This window comes from Lissotriton vulgaris, chromosome 3_1 (assembly GCF_964263255.1).
Source record: "Lissotriton vulgaris chromosome 3_1, aLisVul1.2, whole genome shotgun sequence".
NCBI lineage: Eukaryota > Metazoa > Chordata > Amphibia > Caudata > Salamandridae > Lissotriton > Lissotriton vulgaris.
Window position 1 is genome coordinate 809,284,814 of NC_141689.1, and position 25,511 is coordinate 809,310,324.

Genomic DNA, 25,511 nt, shown 5'->3' on the forward strand with positions numbered 1-25,511 from the left:
ATCCTGGAAAATAAGTTTTTATGTCACATCCTGTCTGTACCCCAAAGTACTGCAACAATGATATGCCATGCTGAATTGGGAATATCTTATGTCACTGACATTATTAGAATTCAGCCAGTTCTTCTTTGGCATAGGGTCTGGACAAATGAAGAATGTGTTGTTAATCGGGCCATTTTTAAGGACATCATGGTATTGGACAACATCAGGGACTACAAATGGATAGGCTATGTCAGAGACTTTCTTGAAAAAATAAGTTGCCCCCAATACTTTGAGGATCCACAATCAATGGAATGTATATCCAGAAGAGATTTGAAACATTTGTGTATGACCTACCTCAAGGAAAAGAGAAATATAGAGGAGGCAAGAAAAAAGACTGTCTCTGCCCACCAGGATATTATATGTGGAGAGAATTTGCAGCCATATCTTTCACTGTATATGTCTAATCATGAACGGTACCTTTTGACCCGATTTAGATTGAATATAGTTTTCAGGACACTATCATTCCCCGTGATGAATTGTTGGCTGAAGGACTTATGTTTCTGTCCATGCGATGATGTTTCCCAACAATCGGATATACATATTTTATTTTTTTGTAAATTTTATACCTTTTCCCGAAAGAAACTTATCATCCCTATTCTTAAAGATCTAAATGTTTACAGATGCCGCCTAGCGTTTACAGAGTGCCAGAAAATGGATACTGTTTTTATGGTCGCCTCTATTGCAGAATTTTTAAAATTGGTTTTTAAATGTCGTAAATCAATGCAAATGGATTGATCTCTTTTATTGTATACATGAATTTAATACTGCTGATATGGATTTAATTTTGTTGTTTTTCTCATTTTGTGATTTTAAAGGAAAAATACTTACTCTACCTTCTGTAAATTGCACCTTACATGCTACTTTTATGGTTATCTTGTCTTTTTAACCGAATAAAGTACTTTTTTGATTTGATTTTTTGATTACTCAGAGTGTAGTCTTCCTCGTCACATGAGTTCCCATCCCTCCTTCCCTGTTTGGCTCTCGGCTTCATGTGGTTCTTGAGGATTGGTAGTTCTACAGGAAGTGGGATGGGTCGACCCTCCCCTTATACTGGGTCAGGAGTGAAGGTGGTCGGCCTTGTTGGGGAGGGATGGGAGGCATGAGATGGTAAATTGCTTTGAAGGGTTCTGGTGTGTGGAGCTAAAGCTCACTGAGTAACTCATGTGGCGAGGAAGACTATACTCTGAGTGATGAAGATTACCAGTAATTAACCGGGGCAATTCTACGCATGGTGGAGAGTACTGAACATGTGCGCCGTGGAAACTTCATTAGCTCTCCATGTAAACAACCATCAGCAGTATATCAGCATGAAATCAAGTCATACTGCACCAGGTTTCAACATATATATATCTCTAGCCACTCATGGTATCTTTGACCCTATTACAATGCTTTCTGGTTAATATGACTTGCCTTCCTTATGCATTCCAAGGATACAAAAGATGTTTGGTAAAGAAGGGGCAACTGGCTTTACTGTCATATAAGGTATATGTCTAGATTTCTGCATGATGTTTTTCTTTTCCCATGTTTGCGAATTCTTTAAATCTATTCATTACATACGTGCTTTATATACGCAATGCATGCATTTGGTAAAATTCGAAAGGGCTACCTTCAGTCTGGCCTTTAAGTTCCTAATATTGTGGGTACCTTTTCACAATTATTCGACCTGGTAAGACTGAACTTTCTTAACTAACCTCTTCGGCTTTTGACCTTTTAACTTCTGAACCAGAAAAAACATCCTAACCCCTCCTCCACCTTTAATGCAGAACTTAAGCCCATCTTTCCTACAGCGTTATCTTCAGCCCACAATTAGAATAAACTTGGTATATGTCTGGGCAGTCGTTGAGAACGGACTGGTAATCCGGATGAGGTAAAGATTATGGTACAGCCCAGCAAGCAGTGCCATGCACCCTGATAATCATTACAGAAAAACATGAGAAACACGCTGCAAAGGACTTTGCGCTTGTGGAACAATGCACCATAAAGTAATTAACACACTACAGTTTGGTATTAACGATTTTCCTACTCACTACAACCACTGCTTAATTTGATGTATAATCAGTTACAAAGCAGTCAATCAACTGCACTGATAAAGTAAATACATTAAAGTACTAAAGGCGTGCTTTGAACGAACCAGCGTAAATATTGTTTTAAATATTCATGTAGAGTTTTATGTTTCAAAACCATTTTATTGATTTTACAGTGAAAGGGCGTGGAATTTGAAGCACATTGTAAGTCACATCAAGTCTGACCTTCAGCATGTGGATCATGTTGTTTTTGCAACATCTTGGATACAGTCTGGGTTGTGGTCGAGATAAAGACAGAACTGCGATACTTCAGCTCTGCGCTCATTTGCCCAAAGCCCCCTCTCTGCATTAATACATTACATTGAATGCCCTCTCTTCTTGAGTCTCGTGTCCTTGGCAGGTGTCCTTGGAGGGTGATTGAAACGCGTGACCGTGAACAGAGAGCAGAGTAACTGCTCCAAACTGATTTTACGTGAGTAGGGGAAGGTAGTTGAATTAAAGGGAGCTCTGATTCACTTATCCCTGCCCAGTCTTTTCTGCCTGATGAAGAAAAGCAGTTTTAATTTCGGAATAGCAATCACGTAAAGCAGGAGAGCATCAAGAATCCTGGAGCTGTTCAGAGCGCCCTGCCTAATGGGACTTGCTCGGTCTAACATTCACCAAGTGCATTAAGGAATTAGGCAGCAGTGCAGCATTTTCCTTCCTTGCATCGGGGCCCATGACAGACTTGCTGTCCCACAGGGCCCAATGCTGCGAGTTTCTTCCAAATCATTAAAACTGTTTTTTTTTTTTTAAAATAAGACAGCAAATAGGAAAAATAATTATCTCGATGAATTGGAAAGCAATAAAAAGTAAAATTTCTAAAGCACTGCTAATGTGGTGGCATCTCAAGCTTCCTTGGGGAAGTTTCGTTCAAACTTAGGGGAAAAAGACAACTTTAATAATCGTAGTATTATTACTCAGAGCCATTTGCATAAATGTTTTGTTGCCTGTATTACTGGTGCAACAGTTCTCTTTGCAGCTTTCATTTCTCACATCCTCTCTATATCTCTTCCTTTAAAATCTCATAACAAATATAGTACTGAAATTTCATTTCCCGATTTATTATTGCATAATGTCGTGTTATATTGAAACTCGTAACAATAGCGCATTTAGAAAACTAAAACAGTCGGTCCAGCATTTTCCACAATTAGCACAGAGTTGATTTTAATTTTTCTTCAAGAGTTCAGCTTACACAGTGCATATTGATGACCCGGTTACTTACCTGCAATCTTCATTACTCTGAGTCTAGGTTTTCTGTCGCAATCCTTACCAAGTGAGCAGTTTCCCTGCATGGGAGAACAGCATTCCCAGGCTCATAAAAAAGTTTCCCAAAGATGACTCCAGTTCACCCAGAATATCATAAAGGAGGAACTAACAATTAGCACTTCCTGATATAATCAAGCTAAGAAGAAAAATTAAAAAGAATCAATCATCAAATAAAAGAGTTGAAGGTTGAGCTCAGAACTGCGACGGAAGGACCTTGACTGAGATTAATGAAGATTACGGGTAAGTAAGTAACTGGGTCATTATCTCCTTGTCTTCCTGACGCAGTCCTTACCAAGTGAGTCAATACCCAAGAAAACAACAATTATTCTTAATAGAAGAGAAATCACAAAACACAAGCCAAATACTGCAAGTGTCAGTGTAATCAATAATGATTGTGGCATCAAACATGATGTACAGAAGACAATACTGAGGTACTAAAATCTGCTGATGTCCTACCCTCTGCAAAAGACAGAAATGCTTCATGAAAGTGTTGGGGAAGCCCATCTGACTGCATTGCACATATCTTTCTAGGAAGCACACTTCAACGTTGCCCAAGAAGAGGACATGCTGCTGGCAGAAAAAGAAATGCTGACCATTGAAACTCCTGGATAGTTGGCAACTTAATCTATCTTGAAAGAGTCAAAGATGAAGTGTGAAGACCCTTCCCTGCAAGACCATTTGTAACAAAGAAGGAATCATTCTCGCGAAAGGAAACAGTGAGTTGAAGATAGTTAGAGTTAGCTTGCTGATCATCTGAGAAGGAAGGCTCTGTTCATGTAAAGAAGATGACAGAGAAGAGAGGAAATGCATAGAGAAGACCCTGAGACCAGGGAATGGACAAGGCATCCTGAGCCCTCCTAGAGAGAGTATGACTGCAGAAATAAGGAAGATGAGAGTTCTCATCTGTGACAAAAAGATCTAGCACCAGAGGGCAGAACTTCTGGACAATCAACAATTAGAAGACAGGCATTGGAGATTAGAGGAAGGACATTCCAGGCTCAGGCATTCAGCAGTCAATTCTCCTTCCTCAGGAGATTAACTGCCAAGAGATGAAACAGATCTTCAGAAAAAGGGGATACAGATGTGGATTCACATCCCCCTGCTGATTTACATATGCCCTGACAACCTGATAGTATGTCTGAAGATATACTGATTTGGGTTGAAGAAGAGGGGAAAACCAAAGGAGAGCCTTCTTACGGTTGATAGCTCCTTCCATTTGGAAGAACAAAGCCATTCTAGAGAGTTCCAATTCCCCTGGGCTTGCTGTACCTCCCAGATTGCACCCAACCTCTCCCAATGACATCTGCAGTGAGGGTTGAGGATGGAGGAGGATTGAGAAGGATTCCCCTGCCTAGGTTTAGAGGAGAGAGTCAACATTGAAGATCCTGAGCAATGCAAGGCGTGACAGAGACAAGGGGCTCTTAGTCCTGAGATTAGGGCTTCCAGAACTGTAATAGTTGGTGAATAAAGGAATACAAATAGAGCCAGCTTTATGGAGAAATAGCTACAGTCGAAACCATTTCTCCATTGCTCTATAGCCACAGTTTCACTGAAACAGCTGACATAAGGAAAGATGAGCAATCAGGTTGTTATTCTAGTCCTCGATCAAGAAGACCTTCCCCACATCTAATTTGAAAAACAAAGTCCCCAGAAACTGTAGTGACTGAGAAGGCTGGAGGTGTGATTTCTTGTAGTTGAGAAGGAATCTGAACCATTTCAGATGATTACAGACCCGTCTCATATGATCCATTGCTGTCAGAGGAGAAGAAGACACAACCAGCCAGTTGTAAAAATTTGGGTATACCTTGAGGAGGCAAAATACCCACCCTGGGTGCCAAGACCTGGGTAAAAATGCTTGGGGCTGAGGAAAGGCTGAAAAGAAGGACCTCTAACTGACAGTGATTCCCGTTGACGCCAAACCACAAGAATGTCTGGTGATGGGGAAAAATCGTAACATGCAGATATGCATCCATCGGGTTCAGGGATGCTAAAAAGTCTCCATGAGAGACAAGTTGCAGGATGGCCAGATATCGTAACTATGAATGGGAGATAAGGAATGAAATTGTTTACCCTTTTGAGGCCCAGAACTGGGAGATAGTCTCCTGATCCTTTCTTCACCCCAAAGAGAATGGAATATTAGCAGAGCCCCTGTTTGTGTGGGGGAACTGTGATGATTGCTGACTTTTTCAGAAGGAGCAGGACACCAGACAGTAAAGCTTGGCTGTGGATTAAATGCATTGGCAGAGGAGTTTAACCAAAGATGTCCTATGGAAGGATGGAAAAGTTGATATGATAGTACTCCAAAAGAGCCCAGACATCCAAGAAGAGTAAGGAACCCCTCACTAGAAGTGCAGCAAAATCAGGCTTTTGGATGAGTAGACCTTGAGGAACCAGATTGCTGGGACTTGAACTTATTACTGTTAGCGGCCCCGTGCCACGACTTCTACCACAAAAGCAATGATTGGAGGGTCTAACAGAGGGAGGACCAAAAGCCCTGCGCTATCGAAATCATCTGCCTCTTGAGAATTGGTGGGATTGAGTTAGAAGCTTCTTATTTTTCACAGATTGTTTGATCATGTTCTCGATCTGGGAGCTGCAGGCTTTACTTCCTTCAAAAATCATTTCATCAGAATAGCCTTCTGGGCTGAATCCACCTTCTAAGCGCACATCCAAATATGATTTCTAGCAGCAATAGCTTCCCCAGAATCTGCTGCTGATTGTTAGAAATGAGATCTCTGTTTGGCTAAGGCTTGTGCCAAAGCCAGGAGGAGACCACCACTCTAGTCAGGTCAAGGGAGTTACACGCCAAAGATAACCCCTGCTTGTGAGAAGTTGGCCTGATATATGATGTTCACTAGTTCTAGTGACCACCTTGTATCAGTCCAAACAACCCTTATGATGATTGGTTGTAAGTCAACCCTATAGACCAGCTATCCTAGGGGTAGCGTGGGCAAAGCAGTCTTAGGCTAAACTCCGTAAAAGCATGTGAATCAAGCTGTTTTACCATATACACTCTCCTTGAATACCAAATGAAAGGACACCACACAGATATATATTGAAAATATATATATATTTATTTACTACAAGTATCCCCTATACTCTTTATGAGCATAGAAGCAAATGCGTTAAAATAAAACACTGTTTAAATATACAAAAGTTGCACAATATGGACAGGCCCTGGTGGCCGCTCAAACCATATACTAAAATAGTGGTATAAGAACCACATATCTAAAAGGGAGAAGGCCTAGGGCCTTGAGAATCGCTGGGACTGCAAGGAGCTAACAAGAGTTAGTGACCAGGAGGCCCACGGAGTGTGTGTGCAGTGTTAGAAGTTACACGCGGGCGCCTGTAGACTTTCAACGGGTGCGTAAAAGTTACAAAGTTACTGCAAAGGGAGTCTTCCGGATGGACCAAAACCTAACAACTTGAAACCTAGACACTAGAGATGTTACTCTACACAGGAGCACTGGAGTGCCAGCGTTACCTTACCCACAGGAAGCGGGTGCATAGGTGTGAAAGTGCGTCGGGTTTCGTCGTGCGGTTCAATGGAGCCTGAAGATGATGATGCTGCAGGCGGCCAGTCGAGAAGAGTTCCAGTGGATCCAAGGGTGGATCTGAAGAGGTGAAGACCTGAAAGCAGAGGGGACAATGTTCAAAGTCACTAGCCAGTGACTACCGTGGAACCAGGAGGGAACCAGGCGATGTCGGGTGCCAACAGGTGAAGAAGGGAAGATTGTCTGTACAGCCACGTGGACACAAAGAGGCCAGCGACATCCAGGGGTTGATCACGAGCTGTCCCACAAAGGCTCTAGCTGATGGTGGTGTCAGCTTCTCGATCAGAGCAAACAGGCCTTGGCTAATGCAAGCCACGCAGGAAACGTTGCAAGCTTCCTACTCTGACCAGCAAGGTCAGAGGGGCTGCTCCTTTTCACAGGAGCAAGGGCCAGTCTGGAGCAACCAGAGCAGCGGTGTTGATTTCAAATTTTGTTGCCAAGATGGCCACTAGCCAACGGACCAGTGACCGGGATGACACGTTGAGTGGCAAAATGCACAAGGGCCCCACGCAGATTCTGGAGATGCTGGAGGGCTGCTTTTTGGTGCAGATGCTGCTCAGTGGTGGGGCTTCTCAAACCCTAAAGCACAGCATTGAGGATACCTCGGGTGCTGCGCAGTCAGCTTCTCGTGGATCTTCCAAGATGGCCGGCCCTACATCTCTCGGTGCCTCCACGGGTCTCTTCTTTTCAGGGACTGTGGATCGGGCTCTGAGATGACTCGGGATCTAGGTCTTGTTGGGCTATGGGCTCGGGCTCCGGCGGGAGGCGGCGGCAAATCTGTCGTAGAGTTCCTGGATGTTGCCTGTATTCACAGGGTGGTCACTCCTTGGCCACAAGGGAGATTCTCTTCAGTCTTCTGTGCAGCAGAATGTCGAAGTCCTGTTTTCTTCTTAGTTGCAAGTCGAGTTCAGGATGATCTGAAGTCTTAGGCCACAGCTCCTACTCTTAAACCAAATCTAGGGGCCGGATCACCTGCTAGGTCCCTCCTCTGGGTGGGACCAGGAAGGGGGGTGGTTACACCCCCTTTCCTTTGTCCAGTTTCATGCCAGGACTGGGGCTGGAAAGCCCCAGCTCCGGTTTGAACTGGCATATGCACAGGGACACCTTGTGTGCCCCAGGCATGTCTCATTCTATTCAGCCCTCCCTAACCCACTACACAAAATCCTGTCTGGGGTGGTGCAAGCATCTCCCCTGACAGGAAACCCTTTGTCCAGGCCTCCCAAGCTGGAAGGACTCCCAGCAGCAGGAGGTCAGACTTGTGTCTGTGGTGGCAGCATCCATCTTGTGATGCTGAGGCTCATGTTTAACTTTACCCGGGTTTCAGGTTAGGTACATGTCCTCTCCCTCTAGAAGGGTGGAATGCTACCCCCGTCGCCAGAATTGGGGAGGGGGTAGTATTCCAAGTCGTATGACACCTTACTCGACAAGTTTTGATAAAGCCAAACCAAAGATAGCATTTAACACTGAGGTTCATAATGCACTTAAGAGTATATGGTATGGCAATATCATGAAACAGCTAAAGGCCTTTGTTCCGAAAGCTGCAGACAGGCTCAGCTCATGCCAGAGCACCATCTCACATGAAACCAAGCACTCTGCCTCCAGGATTGTCGAGGCCTGCCACAGGAGTGACTTATAGGTTACCATGTGTCCATATATGTTAGATATAGATATGCTATATCTAAGTAAGAGGTGGTTACAACAACTTACCCCAGCTGAGTGATCAGCCAGTTGTGTCAAATAGCTAGGCCAGGCCAGGGGTGGCACAATACATGCTGCAGCCCCTGGTAGGCCTTGGATACACCTATGCCCTGGGTACCTAAGGTACACTGTTACAGGGGCCTATAAGGTGAACCAGTTACAATTGGTAATGCACCTAGAGTGCATTGGCAGTAATTTAGAGAGAGAACAGCAGGCTGTGGGTCTGATTAGCAGGCCCACAGCCACATTAAGTCAGAAACCAGTGAAGCAAAAAGCAAAAATTTGGGGTGACCATAGGATAGCAGACCCTACTCTCCTACACTCATGGCACTTCTTCCTGGGCCCCAGCAGCAGCACACCCCAGCAGGATTCAGGAACAGCACACAAGCATCATGGAAGAGAACAATTTTATGGGGTCAAAGCCCCTATACTTATACCACTTTCCTCGTTTGTCTACAGCGCAGGGCTTGGGGAACCAGATGCAACTGGTTCAGGGGAGATTTGAAGCACTTTGTTTTCCAAGCTCTGCTTCCCCTTTGTTAGGTGGGGGCTAGGTGATCTGACATACCACAGGGGGCGGAGCCAGCATTGTACAGGCTGGGCACAGTCCTATTCAGAGTCAGGGGATTACTCCTCCCACTACTCCCAGCACAGATGTCCCATTCAGCCTAGTGCTGACTCACCCTGCCCCTCCTGGAGCCACACACACCTCCCAGCCCCTGTCACCCACAAGCCAGACATGCAATTCACATAAGGCAGTGTAACGACCGGATTTTCGGACCAGATAGAATCAGCTTACTAGGACACCACCAATCCAGCCGAAACGTAACCACCTCCCTCCTCAGAACCTATTTACCAGAGGCACCTGGGTACCTACCTGAGGATGGGGAATTAGCAATATACAAGCTTAGATCTTCTAAAATATCCCACTCATACCTTATAGTCTCGCGGCAGCATAGGCCCAGACTAGACTACCCTGAGGCAGTTCCGATTACTTACCATTGCACACTGATCGCAATCAGTGCTCACGCAAGCCACAATCCGGTAGGTATAGGCACTGTATCCCCCAGTGCTCTCACTATTTCATACATACACAAGCCACAATCCGGTGGGTATACACATTGACCACAATCAATGCTCTCATTAATGCCACTTTTCCTAACAGCGAACTCATTACACACCAGGTTCCTCCGGTGCTCTCGCAAGCCAGAATCCTGTGGGTATACACATTGACCATGGTCAATGCTCTCATTAACGCCACTACACAATGACGATCACTTTCCTATGAATACCTTCAGCTGTCTCTCTCTCTCTTTTTCTCTATGTTGGGAAGTTTCTCTATCTACTGGGAATATAATATTATAGATTAGGTGATGGATAGACAGGTCGATCCTCTCGCACAAGAATGGCCAAATCACAATGTGGAAAGGTTGTTTCCTAATTTAAGTGCTCCTCTACTCCCTTGCTCAGTTACCATTTACCTGAACGGGAAATACATCCGTTCACATAACAGCATCTGACTAGAAGAAAGGTTAACTTTATCATAAGATAACAACAATTACACAATAGTTCACTAAGAACTAGGGTACCTTCATTCGACAATAATAAAATATAACAACAATATAATACTGCAATATAACATATAGCCTGAAAAGCAAAAGGAAAGGATTAGAATGTGTGTGTGCACACTAATAAGAAACGGTCGACGTCACCTTATGAGTACGAAGTCTGGACTCAGTTGTCATCTGGGTTCCCTTCTCGTCTGTGCCTTGGCTCATCTTAGGATCACCCCTGCAGTCACGGATACATGTCTGCACCGCTATGCTCCGTCTCCTCTACTTCCCTCCAAGTCACTGGAACCTTCCTCTTATTCTCTGTGTCGTCTGCTGCACTTTCGCTGTTCTGCACTACTCCTCTCTCCTCTCGACCACGGACTATCTTCACCTTCCAACGTCGATCTTATAAATCAGTTTCTGCCGCTCTGGTATTCGTTCGCTCTGCTAACTTCTTCACTCTGTATGCCCTGATCTTAGTATCAAAGCTCGCCAGCTGCTCCAACTAAAATAACTTCAATCTTTCTGAGAGAGTATCAGCCCTCGGTCTTTCTCGGACTTCAAAATGGCGACTGCCTGCCTTAAGTTGATTAACTGCAATAATGCTAACGACTAGCTGCCGTCTACTAACTGACTCCTGAACTCTCCGTGCTTTCGCTAATATGAAACCGTGTTCATGCATGGAAATTTACGGCCAGTAACCTGCCGCCCACCAAATTCTTGTACCACCCTGTGCCAAGGACACGTTCTCAGCCAGCCGGCCTGATGTTATGTCTTCAACACGAAGAAAAATACAATCCTTCGATAAGGGCCAGCCTGAGCCGGTTCTCTCCAAGCGAACAACACCTTATAACTAAAACATTGCGTTTGACCTAAAAGCATCTCAAGCAGCCGAGGCAGAAAGAAATATGGAGTCTCTCCCGTTCGGGGCCTAGAAGGCCCGAAATAAGCATAACTCCATTAGAAATATGACTAATACTAAGAAATCTATTCATTAACATAAGTTTATAGCAGAAAAAGGGTAGGGAATTACGTCAAAAACCTGGTAAATAGGCCAGGTCTGAGGTTCTAATCCTCCTATTAGAATGATAGCAGGCTAAAGTCACCTTCACTCACAAAAGGGGCAGAAAACCCGGTCAGAACAGGCAGGCAGACACATAGCACACAGAAATGCCAACTTCTTAAAAGTTCTTAAAAGCAAATCCAGCAAGAGCTAATTACAACATTTAGTGTGTTTCAAAACAAAATTACCACATGCTTTCTTGCTCTTGTATTCAATTGGCTCTCTTCATGAAAATAATTTTTTGATTATGAAATGGTTTAATATATTGCAAAATAGTGGCACTGCAATGTGTATTGTTTGTTGGATGTAATACTTGATGTTTTTATTCTTTTGTATAATTTGTAAGTGTTTTGTGTTAATTGTGGATTGAGTAAGATTGTTAACAACTTATTGTATTGTGTATTCTTTTTCTGCCATTCAAATTTTTTTTTTAAATAATTTGGAAAAAAGGTATAAATAAATATACCGGACTAGATTTATTGAAATTGTTTATTTGGCCTCAATCATACATTCACTGAGAAAGGGGGCAAGTTTTTGTATGTTAACTTCTTAAAAGTGGCATTTCTCACATACTCATAATTAATCTGCACACACCATTGCGCAGCATTTATTATTACAATTTCAGACATACTACACTTGACCCCTCTGCTCCTCCCATATCAGGAATTACCACTGACACACTGATCAGGAAATCCCCAATGCATTCCTATGGGAGGGCAGGCCAATCTCACCAATGTAACATAGAGAGCCCATGCACTTTACACTGGACAGCCGTGCTAAAGTGCCCAGAGGCCTAAAACCACCAAAACCATGTCATAAATAAGGCGTGGCCAAGTCCAACACAGATGCACACACATTTTCAAAGGAAATATCAGAGAGAGAGCAGACTTGAGACTCCGTATTCACCAAAAGAAAGGAAGAGTCCTGACCCTCTCTCATCTGCTCTGCAAGAGCATGAAAATCCTTCAGTAATGACTGAACATTGTAAGTCAAATGAGTATTTGAGCGTAATGAAAAGTGGGTCACAGAGTATGCCCTTTTAACCACCCCTCAACATACTAATCCACTTTATCAGAGGGCAACACATCCTTTTAGATTACTGTACTATGGGAAGGAAGTCAAGCCATAAGATCGTCCACCTGCACTGAAAGAGGGAATTCATCTGTAAAACCATCCAAAGGATATCTCTACATTAAAAAACATGGAAAAGAGAATGTATCAATGTCCTTCCACTCATAGGCAGGAACTATGCACACCAAACTTTGAAGGGGAAATGATGCAGGATCCGGACAGTGGTACTTCATAAAGAAATCCTCTTTATCAGTACTTGTTTGAGGAGTAGGCAAATTCAGATTTTCCATGACATTTAAAAAATTTTCACCAACGCTTTGCCTTGAGCGGCCCTGTTTGTCCTCCTCCTCTAAATCATCTTTGGGGACATCATTCTGGCAAGGCATTGTCATAGAATGCGGTACAGCAGAATCCCTTGCTCTAAAGCAAGGCTCCACATTTGCCTCAATAGTCTGCTCTATTGACTGTGTCGTAATTTGACAATGGCTGGGTTAGCGCTTAGCTTTTGCTACACGTTATTTCCCTTAACTTGGCCTTACTCGAAAACGCCATTTTGTATGTCACGGCGGCCATTTTAGGGAATGAGCGGCCTCGTGGTCAGCATGCCCTTTAGTCCTTTGTCCGTGCCGCTGACCACTCGAGTTTGCCCAGCAACTATTTTTAGTAACGGTCAAGCCTGTACATGCGCAGTTCCAACTGACCAGTCACCCCTCAGGAATGTTCCGCCAAAACTGACCAGTGGAGTTGTAACCCCTCCCATGAGTTGGCTGTGCTCCAAAAATGACCATACATGTACCTAAACTTTGTAACCTTGTACCGCCTACCTTTTTATTGTCTGTAAATTGTATAAAAGAAGGGCTCGCACCAACGTTCGGGGTGATACTTCTTGCATTGTCGAAGGGTGCTGTAGGAATGTACCACCACCCAATGGGGTCTTAATAAACTTGTCTTTTGTACTTTTCAGTTTCCGTGCCAACAGTTCTTTTGGTGTAAGTGGGTATTTCTGTGGAGCATGTAGGCCTTGGGAACCCAATACCACAAATTGGCGACCACGAAGGGACTCATCGGCGACTCGGATGCCCGAAGGAGAGGTCGTGACGAAGGATTGGAAACTCACCATGGACGCGTACGCTGCCACTGAGTGACCCGAGTCTTGGCACCCAAGGTGTTTTCTTCCCTTCCTTCTGATCTGACCTTCCAGGTGGCGCCGGTCTCCGACTGAGATCCTGATCGTCTGCGTTGCTGTACAGAGCCCGTTTGGCTGATTCGATTAAAGACCTTGGCAGTTGGAATCTGGATATTTGAGATTGGGTAAGATTTGTGATCGGTAAGGTAGTCTACGGACGCTTACTGAAGTTCTATGATTGTGACTACGATTTGAGTTGGCTAACATTTTGACTTTGTGACCTTTGAATATATATGTATAGTGCACTTCACATAGGCAGGCATGTAGAGATGTTTCTCTAATTTTGTTTGTACTCTGAGCGGCACATTTGTGTGAAGTACTGTAAGTGCCATTTTTTTTTTATGGTATCACGCTTTCGTGGTACTTTTTGAACATGCCTGTTTTAAGCACACTCCGAGGATTGTGCTGTCTTGGAAATGGTACCACATATAGGTTAACGGAATCTCAGCCGGCTCCCCCAGAGGGAACTCCCAATCGTGAGATGTATGTGAAATTCGGCCTTCCCCCTATACTGTACAGTAAATTATGGCATAAATACACTAGAACCGATCCCGAGTTGCAATGGCCACTACATGGGTCGTTTGATTTGCGAAAGGTCCAGTTTGTGGAGCAATGTTTGTTTCAGCGTAGGTCTAGACAGGATATGTTCGATTGTGTGCGAATGTGGGAGAAAGCGGTGCGTGAAAGTATGAAGCGTGAAGTTGCCTTGGTGGACAAAGAGCAGCGCAAGGCTGCTCGAGATAAAGCTTTACAGCTTGAGGAAAAGGAGGCGCAAGAGAAGAAAGAGAGGGAGGCAAGGGAACGTAATTTGCAAACGACCGGTCAATTTCCTATTCGACGACCACTTTATCCTGTCCTTAATAATGAAATCGATGATTTTTCGTTATTAGATCGATCTCCGCCTCCGTATGTTCAGCCTACGGCTCCGACTCAAGATTCTGCTGATGAAGAACGGGATAAGTCGGATAAGACGGATAAGTCGAGTGTCAGGTTATCTGCGCAGAGAGCCGCGGATCTGCGTAGTTTTGCTAGAAAGCTAAATTTGAATCAGATAACTGTGTCAGAAGTTGTAGCTGAAAAAAATAAGTGGACAGAACGAGAATTGATGTGTTTTTTGAATACTTTTGCAGAAGAAGTAATTACTCGATTTCCTAAACATTCAGAGACTCTAGAACCTAAGGATATGTCAGTCCATCGTGAGAATCTGGATAAAGGTGTATTTGTTCTTACAGATGCAGATGACTTTTTCACACGACTACTCCAGCTACGGGATGAGGCGTCCAGATTGCGGGAAGAAAGGAAAAAAGCTAAGGAGTCCGTGCCGGGGTCGACGGAGCAGTCCAAAGAGTGTTCTCTCCGGGGCTCAGATAAGAATTCTAAAGTGCATGTTATGCCTATGCGTGAAGCTGCACCTCTGTATGTTCCCCCTAAAGGGGACGGTACAGATGAAGATAAAACGTCGGCAAATTCAAAGGGGTATTTTGTATATAATTGGGTGTATACGCCTTGGAATAGAGCTGATGTTATGGCATTGAAAAACGCTTTACCTGATCTTCGTAAGAATCCGGCCGCTTTATATGAAGGGGTGGAGGGGGCCATTTCTTCTTGTGTTATGACTCTTGTTGAAATAGATCTTTTCTTTGGGTTAATTCTTCCGCCTGATATGTGGATGTCGATTCGTAAAACTAATGATCAAGCAATGTTTGGGGCAACTTGGAAAGAGATAAGCCAGGCTGACTTAGACAGGGAACCTGCATGCAAGCCATGTGACTTGATTTTAGAACTCCCAGCGGCTATTTTGAACAAACTTAAAACGCTTGTTCCTTCTAAAAAGATTGATTGGACTATGCTAGCTTCGTGCAAACAAAAGCCAGACGAATCGGTATCAGATTTCTTTACACGTTTCGAAGAAGCGTTTCATGATTACAGTGGTCAATCGTTAACAGATGATACGGGTAGGCATCTGTTTGTCGATAAGTATGTGACTAATCTCCTACCGGAGATTTCCAAAGCGGTTAAAAACAAGTGAAAGTTCCTGGACCACGGCGACCCCTGCATCTTTGTTAACTATGGCTCAGTATTACGAGCGGCAGGAATTAGAGGCTAAGGAAAGTGTTGATAAGAAAACGAAGGAATTGAAAACGAAGGTGATGTTGGCGCAGGTTCGCGGTGCGCAAACTAGAGGGAATGATAGAGGCAGGCGAGGAGGGGGTAATGCGTCGTACGGTCGTACTGACATTGCTGAGGACCAATGCGCATATTGTAAAGAGTTTGGGCATTGGGCTGAAGATTGTCCGGTGCTTCATGAACAACGTAGCCAGCGTGGTCGAGGAGGTGGAAGGTCGAGGAATAATTATTCAGGAGCGAGAGGTGGCAGAAGTGATCGTGGTAGGTTTGAAGCGAGAGGTCGTGGTCAGGATGAACGAAATACTTTTGACCGACGAAATCAATATCAGATATCGGAGGGTGAGAATGTGGAGCATCAGGATTATGTGCATGCACAGGATTGCGTAGGATGGGGTACGGAATCAGTTGAAGTGCCAGTAGATCAAAGAGGTCCATATGTATCAGCGGGCATTTTGGGTTCTACTGATCAGTTTTTAGTTGACACAGGAGCTACTCGTAGTGCTTTGTCAAAAAACTTGGTTCCAAGGGCTCCCCTGTCTGGCGAAATGATAACATGTATAGGGTTTGATGGCACACCCTCTCCTAGCCCATTATCACAACCTCTTGCACTTTGCATTGACACATTTTTCAGCTTTTGTCCATTTTTGTTGTCACCTCACACTCCAGATAATATTATGGGCATTGATTTGCTCAAATACTTTCGAGCAACGATATGCTGCGCTCCTGAAGGAGTGCTGGTTATTTTGAATGACAACTACCCAGATTCAGACAGATTTTGTACAATGAAGGAAATTGAAGCATTAGCCTCTCTCCCACACACGTTGTGGGCGACCTCAGATACGGATGTGGGACAGATGCTTATTCCACCTATTCGAATTACTGTCAAGGAGGGAGTACTTTTGCCACGTGTACCACAGTATAAGATCTCTAGGGAAGGTGAAATTGCTCTGACGCACATTGTTCAGGATTTGATCATTGCAGGGGTAGTGGAGGAAGTTCCTTACAATGTCTGTAATAGCCCTGTCCTTCCGATCCTTAAGAAAGACACTGACGACAAAGTCTATCGATTTATTATTGATTTGAGAGAAATTAACAAAATTGTCATTCCCCAATACCCGGTGGTATCTGATATCACGACATTGCTTACATTGGTACCTCCGACAGCAACGACCTTTTCTGTCATTGACCTTAAGAACGCATTTTTTTCCATTCCCATTCATCCCGACAGCAGATACCTATTTGGTTTCACGTTAGATAATAAATCATATAGATTTTGTCGTGTTCCTCAAGGTTACACAGAGAGTCCTAGCATCTATAGCCAGGCTTTAAAAAGACAGCTTGACTCTTTTGAATTACAATCCGGAGTAGCCCTTATACAGTATGTTGATGATCTCCTGTTGGCTGCAGACACCTATGCTCAATGTGAGGAGAGTACGCTTGCTTTGCTTTCCTTTTTGGCTCAGAACAACCATAAAGTCTCCAAGAAAAAGCTACAATATTGTAGACCCAAGGTGACCTACCTCGGTCATCTTTTGTCTAAGGAGTGGCGTGCATTAACATCAGATCGAATTCAAGTGATTTTAGATGCGCCAGTCCCCCGCACTCAGAGAGATGTACGCGCCTTCATAGGACTAACGTCCTTTTGTAGACAGTGGATCATGGGGTTTTCGCACATTATAAAACCGTTGTTAGCGTTGCTGTCCAAAACGACACCAATGCCCCTTGAATGGACAGATGAATGTCAAAATGCTTTTGAACAATTGAGACAGGCCCTTTGCTCTGCACCCGTGTTAGGTACACCAGATTATACAAAGATTTTCACATTGTACGTGCATGAGAAAGATGGGTGCGCGTTATCAGTGTTAGTGCAGACACACGGGGATTAGCAGAGGCCATGTGCGTACTTCTCAGCCATTCTTGATCCTGTAGCACGAGGGTTACCTGGGTGCTTCCGAGCAGTTGCAGCAACAGCAGTAGCTATACGGCAGAGTGAGGGAATAGTTTTATCGCACAAACTGTTGGTGCTAGTTCCCCATGCAGTAGATGCCCTGTTAAATCAAACAAAGACTCAATATCTTACGAGCGCACGTCTAACAGGATATAAGCTCACACTCCTGGTGCCACATATCACACTGAAAAGATGTGCAACTCTGAACCCTGCCACTTTATTGCCTTATCCGGTTGAAGAGGGCCAGGAGGAAAAACACCATGATTGTGTTTTCCTGACCGAGGAACAAACAAAGGGTCGTGTCGACTTACAGGATATGCCACTTTCAGATGTGGATGGGGAACTGTGGGTTGATGGATCGTGTTTGAGGCAGTCAGATGGCACGACTTCTGCAGCATATGCGATCACGACACTTAAGACGGTGGTAGAAACAGCACAAATACCCCAGAAATCGGCCCAAGCAGCGGAGCTGATAGCTTTGACAAGAGCCTGCGAATTGAGTGCTGGCTTATGTGTGAACATCTACACAGACAGCCGGTACGCCTTCGGAGTAGCGCATGACTTCGGCCTACTCTGGAGAGAGCGTGGGTTTTTGACTTCTCATGGAGTACACATTATGCACGGAGAACTAGCGCGTGATCTCCTAAACGCGTTGCTTTGTCCAATGAAAGTAGCGATAATCAAATGCAGTGCGCACAAAAAGGTCACTGACAAAGTGGGACAAGGAAATGCCTTCGCAGACAGTATAGCAAGACAAACAGCTATGTCCCGAAATGACTCCCCCATGTATATAGTGAAGTCGCAGGCCGAGCGATGGCATGATGCTCGAGCAGAGATACTAGACATCCAAAAATCAGTGACTGAAGCAGAACTTGTGGCATGGGCAGCAGAAGGGGTGTTGGATGACGAAGGTTGCTGGAGGAGCAAGGACATGGAACGATGGAAATTGCCTACAGCTTACTTACAGGCGATGGTCCAGATGACACATGGGTTGGCACATGTGGGGGCTCTTGCAATCACTCGATTGTTAACACGAGTTTGGAAGCATCCTGAGATTGCCAATACTGCTAAGAGAGTAGTGCAGACCTGTTTGATATGTTTACAGCACAATCCTGCAAAAGGGACACATACTCCGAAAGGAGGGTTTGTTCCACCTTCTGCACCATTCGAGGTACTTCAAATGGATTACATCCAGCTTGAGCGTTGCAATAACCTTAAGTATGTCTTAGTGGTGGTGTGTGCTTTTAGCAAATGGGTTGAGGCCTTCCCCACAAAAGATAATACAGCTTTGACAACAGCTAAGGTTCTGCTCAAAGAGTACTTCCCTCGATTTGGAGTCTGCAAATTTTTGTGGAGCGATAATGGTCCTCATTTTGTTGGGAAAATTGTGGAGTATGTGCTAAAGGGACTGGGGATCCAGCAGAAGTTTCATGCTGTGTTCCACCCTCAGTCAGCAGGTCTTGTCGAGCGGTATAATGCTACGTTGAAACTAAAACTGGCTAAGATTGTGGCGTCCACGTCATTGAAGTGGCCGGATGCCTTGCCGCTAGCATTACTCTCTATTAGATCAGTACCCCACTCTCGAACTGGCCTTACACCGTATGAAGTGGTGTTCGGAAGGCCTATGAATATATGGGGAGTTCCTAAGCCGCGATTGTTACATGATGTGCCTTGTATAATGCTGAGCGATTATTTGGCACGATTACCAAATGATTTGCTTTCTATTCACCAACAGGTTCTAGAAGCGCTCCCTGACAATTCCATTGGAGGGGCTCACAATCTTCGTCCTGGTGATTATGTGATGATTAAGTCGTTTGAGAGAGCGAACAGCTTGGAACCGAGGTGGCGTGGCCCCAAGCAAGTTCTACTGGCGACTCGAACGGCTGTGCGAGTGACCAACAGGAAGCGGTGGGTGCATTCAACTCACTGCCGTCGCGTCTCTCCGGACCTGGTGAATCCTACTGTGTTGTCCGATTACAGAGATATCTTGGACGAGGAAAAGAGCCCAGCTGTGACGTCGGTCGAATCTGAGGGGGCCTTCCCGGACCACACTGTTTCTGGACGACAGCGCTACGATCTGCGGCCAAGATAGGAAGAAGATTTTTTTTTGTGCAAGACTGGTTGGTTACCGCTCTGGGGTTTGTGAAACGGAAGCCGGGGATCTCAAGGGGGGGGGATCAGTTCTGCCAAGAGTAGCGACACCCGTCTTGACCCCGGAGAAGAAAACAACGGCTACCTCGGAGCTCAGCACTAACGTTTTTATTTTTTGTAGTTGTGTACTTGAGACATTGTGAACTCTTTGAACTATGGCGTCTTCTGCATCACGAGACAAGAGAATTCTTGGTGCTATCTTGTTCATACTGACAATTGTGGTGATAGCCTGGGTAGTCGAACTTGTGGTGCCTGTACGAGAACATTTGCTGCCGACTACCCCGGCTCCATTTGAACATTTTCATTTCACCTTACCCTATCATGAAGAACGGCACCGACAGACTTATTTGAACAATAGCTTCATTCAAATCTTGCATCATACTCACAATATGACGAACACTTCTAACTGTTGGGTGTGTGGGATGTTGCCTGGACATCAGAAGAAAGGGGGCACACCGCTCATTCCACTCCCGTTTTCCCATAACGGTTCCTGCAATGCCTGGTATACTCTTTTATTCACTTTGCGATGGCCAACAAAAGGGGGGGGGTGCTGTTCCGTTTAAATAAAATATGCTACCATGACCGGGATGGTTATCCACAGGCTGAAGGTACTTGGTTTGAATGGGAGGAGTACCGCCCCGATAACGTATCTGCACCACGGGTTTACAGTAACCAAAGGAACATTAATATGTCCAGTTCTTATGTCATAAATGTCATTGATACTAAGGCGGATCTGTGTATACGAAATAAAGGTACTATCCCGGTTGGAAAAAGTGAATGTAACACTACACTTGCATTTGACAGTCCGAGTGGCATATCATTTGTGGCATCCCGAAATACATTCTTCATTTGTGGTAATAAAGGCTATCATCAGCTCCCGTTAGGATGGCTAGGTACATGTTATATCTCTTTTGTATTTCCCCCTGTATTCATTGCCCCACCAATGTACCATAATGATTATATACTGTACCATGACTTTGTGTTAAATAGAGTTAGACGTGCTGTAGTCCTGGATGATATTGATCAGACCGATACTGCCCTACAACAATATGTAGATTTCAATTTGGGATTGTTTTCCTTTGTGGGGGCTGCTCTGAATAGTCGGAAAATACAACGGCTGTCCCGTGTTGTTGAAGCTGTAGCTAATGATACCGCTTTTGCATTGGGGAATATAACGGAAGAACTTCAAATATCCAGAATTGTTACGCTCCAGAACCAAATGGTTCTTGATGTGGTTCTAGCTGATCGAGGGGGGGCATGTAGAATTATCGGAAGTAGCTGCTGTGTTTACGTGCCTGACAACTCACCATCTGTATACGATGCCATATCAAAACTCCACAAAATTGCTGCTGAAATACACCCGGACAATGGTACATGGACCCTTTCGGGGTGGTTCTGGTCAATGCTTAGTACTTGGGGCTGGAAGCTACTGACAATTTTATGTATCATAGTTGGGATATTATTCTTCGTGTGTTTATGTATACAATGTGGCCCTGCATTATGTTCTATGTGTTTATCAGCCTGTATTCCATCTAGACGAGCTCTTGCTCAAAAAGAATTGATGCTTCATGAAGAAGTAGCTCAGATTATGTCAATTGATATTGAGGATGAGTATCCCGACTATGTCCACTATGAGGTAGCTTCAGCTAAACGCTAAAAGGGTCGTCTGTCGTAATTTGACAATGGCTGGGTTAGCGCTTAGCTTTTGCTACACGTTATTTCCCTTAACTTGGCCTTACTCGAAAACGCCATTTTGTATGTCACGGCGGCCATTTTAGGGAATGAGCGGCCTCGTGGTCAGCATGCCCTTTAGTCCTTTGTCCGTGCCGCTGACCACTCGAGTTTGCCCAGCAACAGGCTATTTTTAGTAACGGTCAAGCCTGTACATGCGCAGTTCCAACTGACCAGTCACCCCTCAGGAATGTTCCGCCAAAACTGACCAGTGGAGTTGTAACCCCTCCCCATGAGTTGGCTGTGCTCCAAAAATGACCATACATGTACCTAAACTTTGTAACCTTGTACCGCCTACCTTTTTATTGCCTATAAATTGTATAAAAGAAGGACTCGCACCAACGTTCGGGGTGATACTTCTTGCATTGCCGAAGGGTGCTGTAGGAATGTACCACCACCCCATGGGGTCTTAATAAACTTGTCTTTTGTACTTTTCAGTTTCCGTGCCAACAGTTCTTTTGGTGTAAGTGGGTATTTCTGCAGAGCATGTAGGCCTTGGGAACCCAATACCACAACTGCAAATAAGGGGGTGTAGAGCAAGAGCCAGCTTGTTCCTCCTTTATTGCCAGAAACAGCACACAAACAAGAAACCAAAATGTCCTGTTTGATAATGTGTCTATGATAACATCTCACATGGCTCCAGACATCTCGTTGAAACCTCCATTTTGAAGCCAGGCCCAGCCCTTAATTATTTCACAGCACTCCTTAATTGTTTACATTGTTAAAAATTGGACCAACCTCACATATCACTGCACAGCCCGAAAGAAATTCTATGAAAATGCCCTCAACCCATCATAAATAAAAAAGCTTTTTTATAAATTAGCCAACTACCCCAAAAATTAAATGAAGGAAATAACTTTAAAATATTTACACAAGATTTAATATAAAGGCAAATATATCTAACTGTCTGCAGAGAACAGTGTACATATTTCACAGTGGAACAGAAATAGGAAGTGCTCATTGTTAATTACTCCTTTATGGTATTATGGGTAATGTGGAGACATCTTGGAAGAACATTTTTTCATTAGCTAGGGACTGCTGTTGTACAAAGTATGGGTGCTGGGTCAGGAAACCACACCCAGTGAAGTTGTTTGACTCTTTTAATTCCATAGCTCAGACCCTTGATGACAGTTGATGGACAGAATGCAGAACAATGTCATACATTCACCCCAGTACAGAGATCTGGGCCTAAATCCATCGTTTTTTTGCACTCCACACCACCCCAGTTAAGACATGGCAATATGCAAATCAGCCTTGACCCTGTGCCTCATGGGAACAGTCCAGCCCGAACTGCAAAGCCATGTCTTTCCTGGACCGGAATCAAGCATCCGAGGACCGGTTTCTGGCTATCAGCCATATTCAGCCAGGATATCTTGACTCCAGTGGTGTGGAGAGCCTGGGACTCACGTCTGAGCATACCCAGCCCACTTGGGGTGACAAATGCAAAAAAACAGTTGATGGACAGAATGCAGAACAATGTCATACATTCACCCCAGTACAGAGATCTGGGCCTAAATCCGTCAGTTTGAGCCTTCGGGTTACAAACTCAGCTCGGAGTTTGCCAACTCTACAGTAAATGTACACACGTTTCCAAGCATACGCGCACAGACACTCAACAAAACACTCACACAGAGAAGGCATTGTAAAGTTTTGTCCTAAACGAAAATGCTGCTGTGTAGGTTGGATGCGCCTACCTCCCATCATTTTTACATGGAAGGAGCAGATTTTCACTTCTACAGTGGCATACAGAACGTAAGAAAACCATTAATATGTCAAAAGGTCAGAGTGTTAGGTTTTTGAATCTGTGAAGCTCCTGAAAGAAGAATGAAATGCATGAGTAAGGATTCCGAATTTTTCTGTATCTTTTTTGATATTTTTGCATTGTGCGATTACAGGAAATTGTGTTCTGGAGAAAACAAGAATAATAGTTTACTAAAAAATTATGATAAATGAGTGTGCAATATAAAATGTTGTCCTCCAAGTAGACTGTCTGAATAGTATCGTGCATCTGAGAGCTTAAACTGTATATCCTTTCAGAATGTATACCACTGCAGTATGGGATAATTGCCATTTATTAAAGCTTGACAATCCTCAGAACTTTCCTCGCTTTCTTAATTAGATGATTTATAAACTCGGTTCATGTTGCACCACCCTGCTGTATGATGCTAAGCAGATACTTTGTATTCATTTCCGATGCTGAACATGGACCTAAATGCAGACCCATGGAATTGCAGAGGTTTAAAAAACTCCAAAAAAAGCAAGATTTTAATCATGGAATGTTCGGATTGCTCACATATGAAATATCACCGATTCTGATATAGCAGTCTGAGCTTCCCAAAATGCATTGTTTTCTCATCACCCCTACCTCTGAATGATATTTTGATTGGTAATCCGGTAATTAATTTGTGGTCTAGCTCTGTTTTATGGTCCTGTGCATGGATGTGAAACGTTCTAGCTGTCAATAGGGGTGTTCAAAGCTGTGAAGCAATTCACAACTTTTCAATACTAAGCAACAACAACAAAACATTGTAAGTTTTCTAAAACGTGAAAAATGCAATTCAGCAGCCTTTCCATTATTCTGGAAATTTGTACTGCTACCACATGGGGCAGCAGTAGGAATGGTGTAGAGTGGGAGTCCTAACCTGTTAGAACACCGATCACGATTGCCCCACCCACTAATTCTTCACATGATCCTCTGCTGGGTCAGCCTCTTTCTTCCTTCACCGTGCAGCATCCTTGACAATACCTCCAATGCCCCAGACGTAAGCTGGACGTGGTCTGGTATACTGTGGTCCCAGATGCCATTTAACTGCCTCAAGCAGTCCCGCTCTGCATAAGTAGGACATTATTTGGCTACAAAACAGTTCACGAGGTCTGGCAGCAGGTAGAACTGGAGAAATTGGTTAAAGTCAGAGAATAATGCCTGGTTTCCATATGAAATGTATTAAAACGTGACACAATTTGTGATAAAAGGCTTTATCTTCACCTGCCTACATTCAGAGTTCAATTTATTTTGTAACATAATTACATCTATTATGTTTAAATTATTTCAACCTTAACGTAGTCTTGTATTGATGTTCACCTATGTGTGAAAGACTTCCTACAACACGTCATTGAACCGTAAATCAATCAGTTCCACATATGTTGGCGGGTATTGTTTTTTGACTGCCCTGTGTACAATGCTTGTCTTGTCAGCTAAACATGCCCCTTTCAATGCACACATAGTAAGGAGTAGACATGGGCATTAGTTGAGTCTGACTGACAAGAGAGAGACAAACTATATGTGAAAGTGGACTCTACAGGGGAAGTTTTCGGGGGCAAATTTACTAACACTTTGTACTGGTATGTGAAACACAAGATACACAAACCCAGCCAAAGTGTTGTATCAGGAATTACTTTTCAAAGCAACTTTACGCCAAGGGGGTGATCCATGGGTGAAACATAGGCATTCCCATACAGCCAGTCATGAATTTTGGTGCAAATCCGCGTCTACTTAAATTTGTACTCCAAGTGTAGCACTAAGTTGGACATTACTTAGTGTCCCCTTGTTGCACTCCAAATTGGGTTATGGAAACCTTTCTTAATTTCAAAAGATAATACAATTCACCATTTTCTGTATTTTCTTCCTGTCAAATGAATTTCTTTTTATTTCATATTCTAAAAATTGTTATGATAAATTCTCATAGATGCATGTGTATCATAGATGGTGGATTCTTGGTATCACTGATATAAGACATGCCATGTCAATCAACTCAGTCATCCCTATGCATTTGAGGTCTTGGACCCTTCATCAGGGTACAACATTTCCTGAAACCAAACAAAATGATAATCAAGCATTTGGACCCTTCAGTCCTGTACCAGCTGAAGTATAGAGGTTTGTGATATCGTACTAATGTTAATGTGACAAGTACACAAGAAAAAAAGTGACTCCGTAGTGCGAGTGAACATTTCACCTAATCGTGGAACATTCATGAATAGAATAGTGAAATTAGTTGCCATAGTAACTGAAAAGACTCCCATGAAATTCTTAATGCGGTAGCGGGAAAGTTTAAGATGCA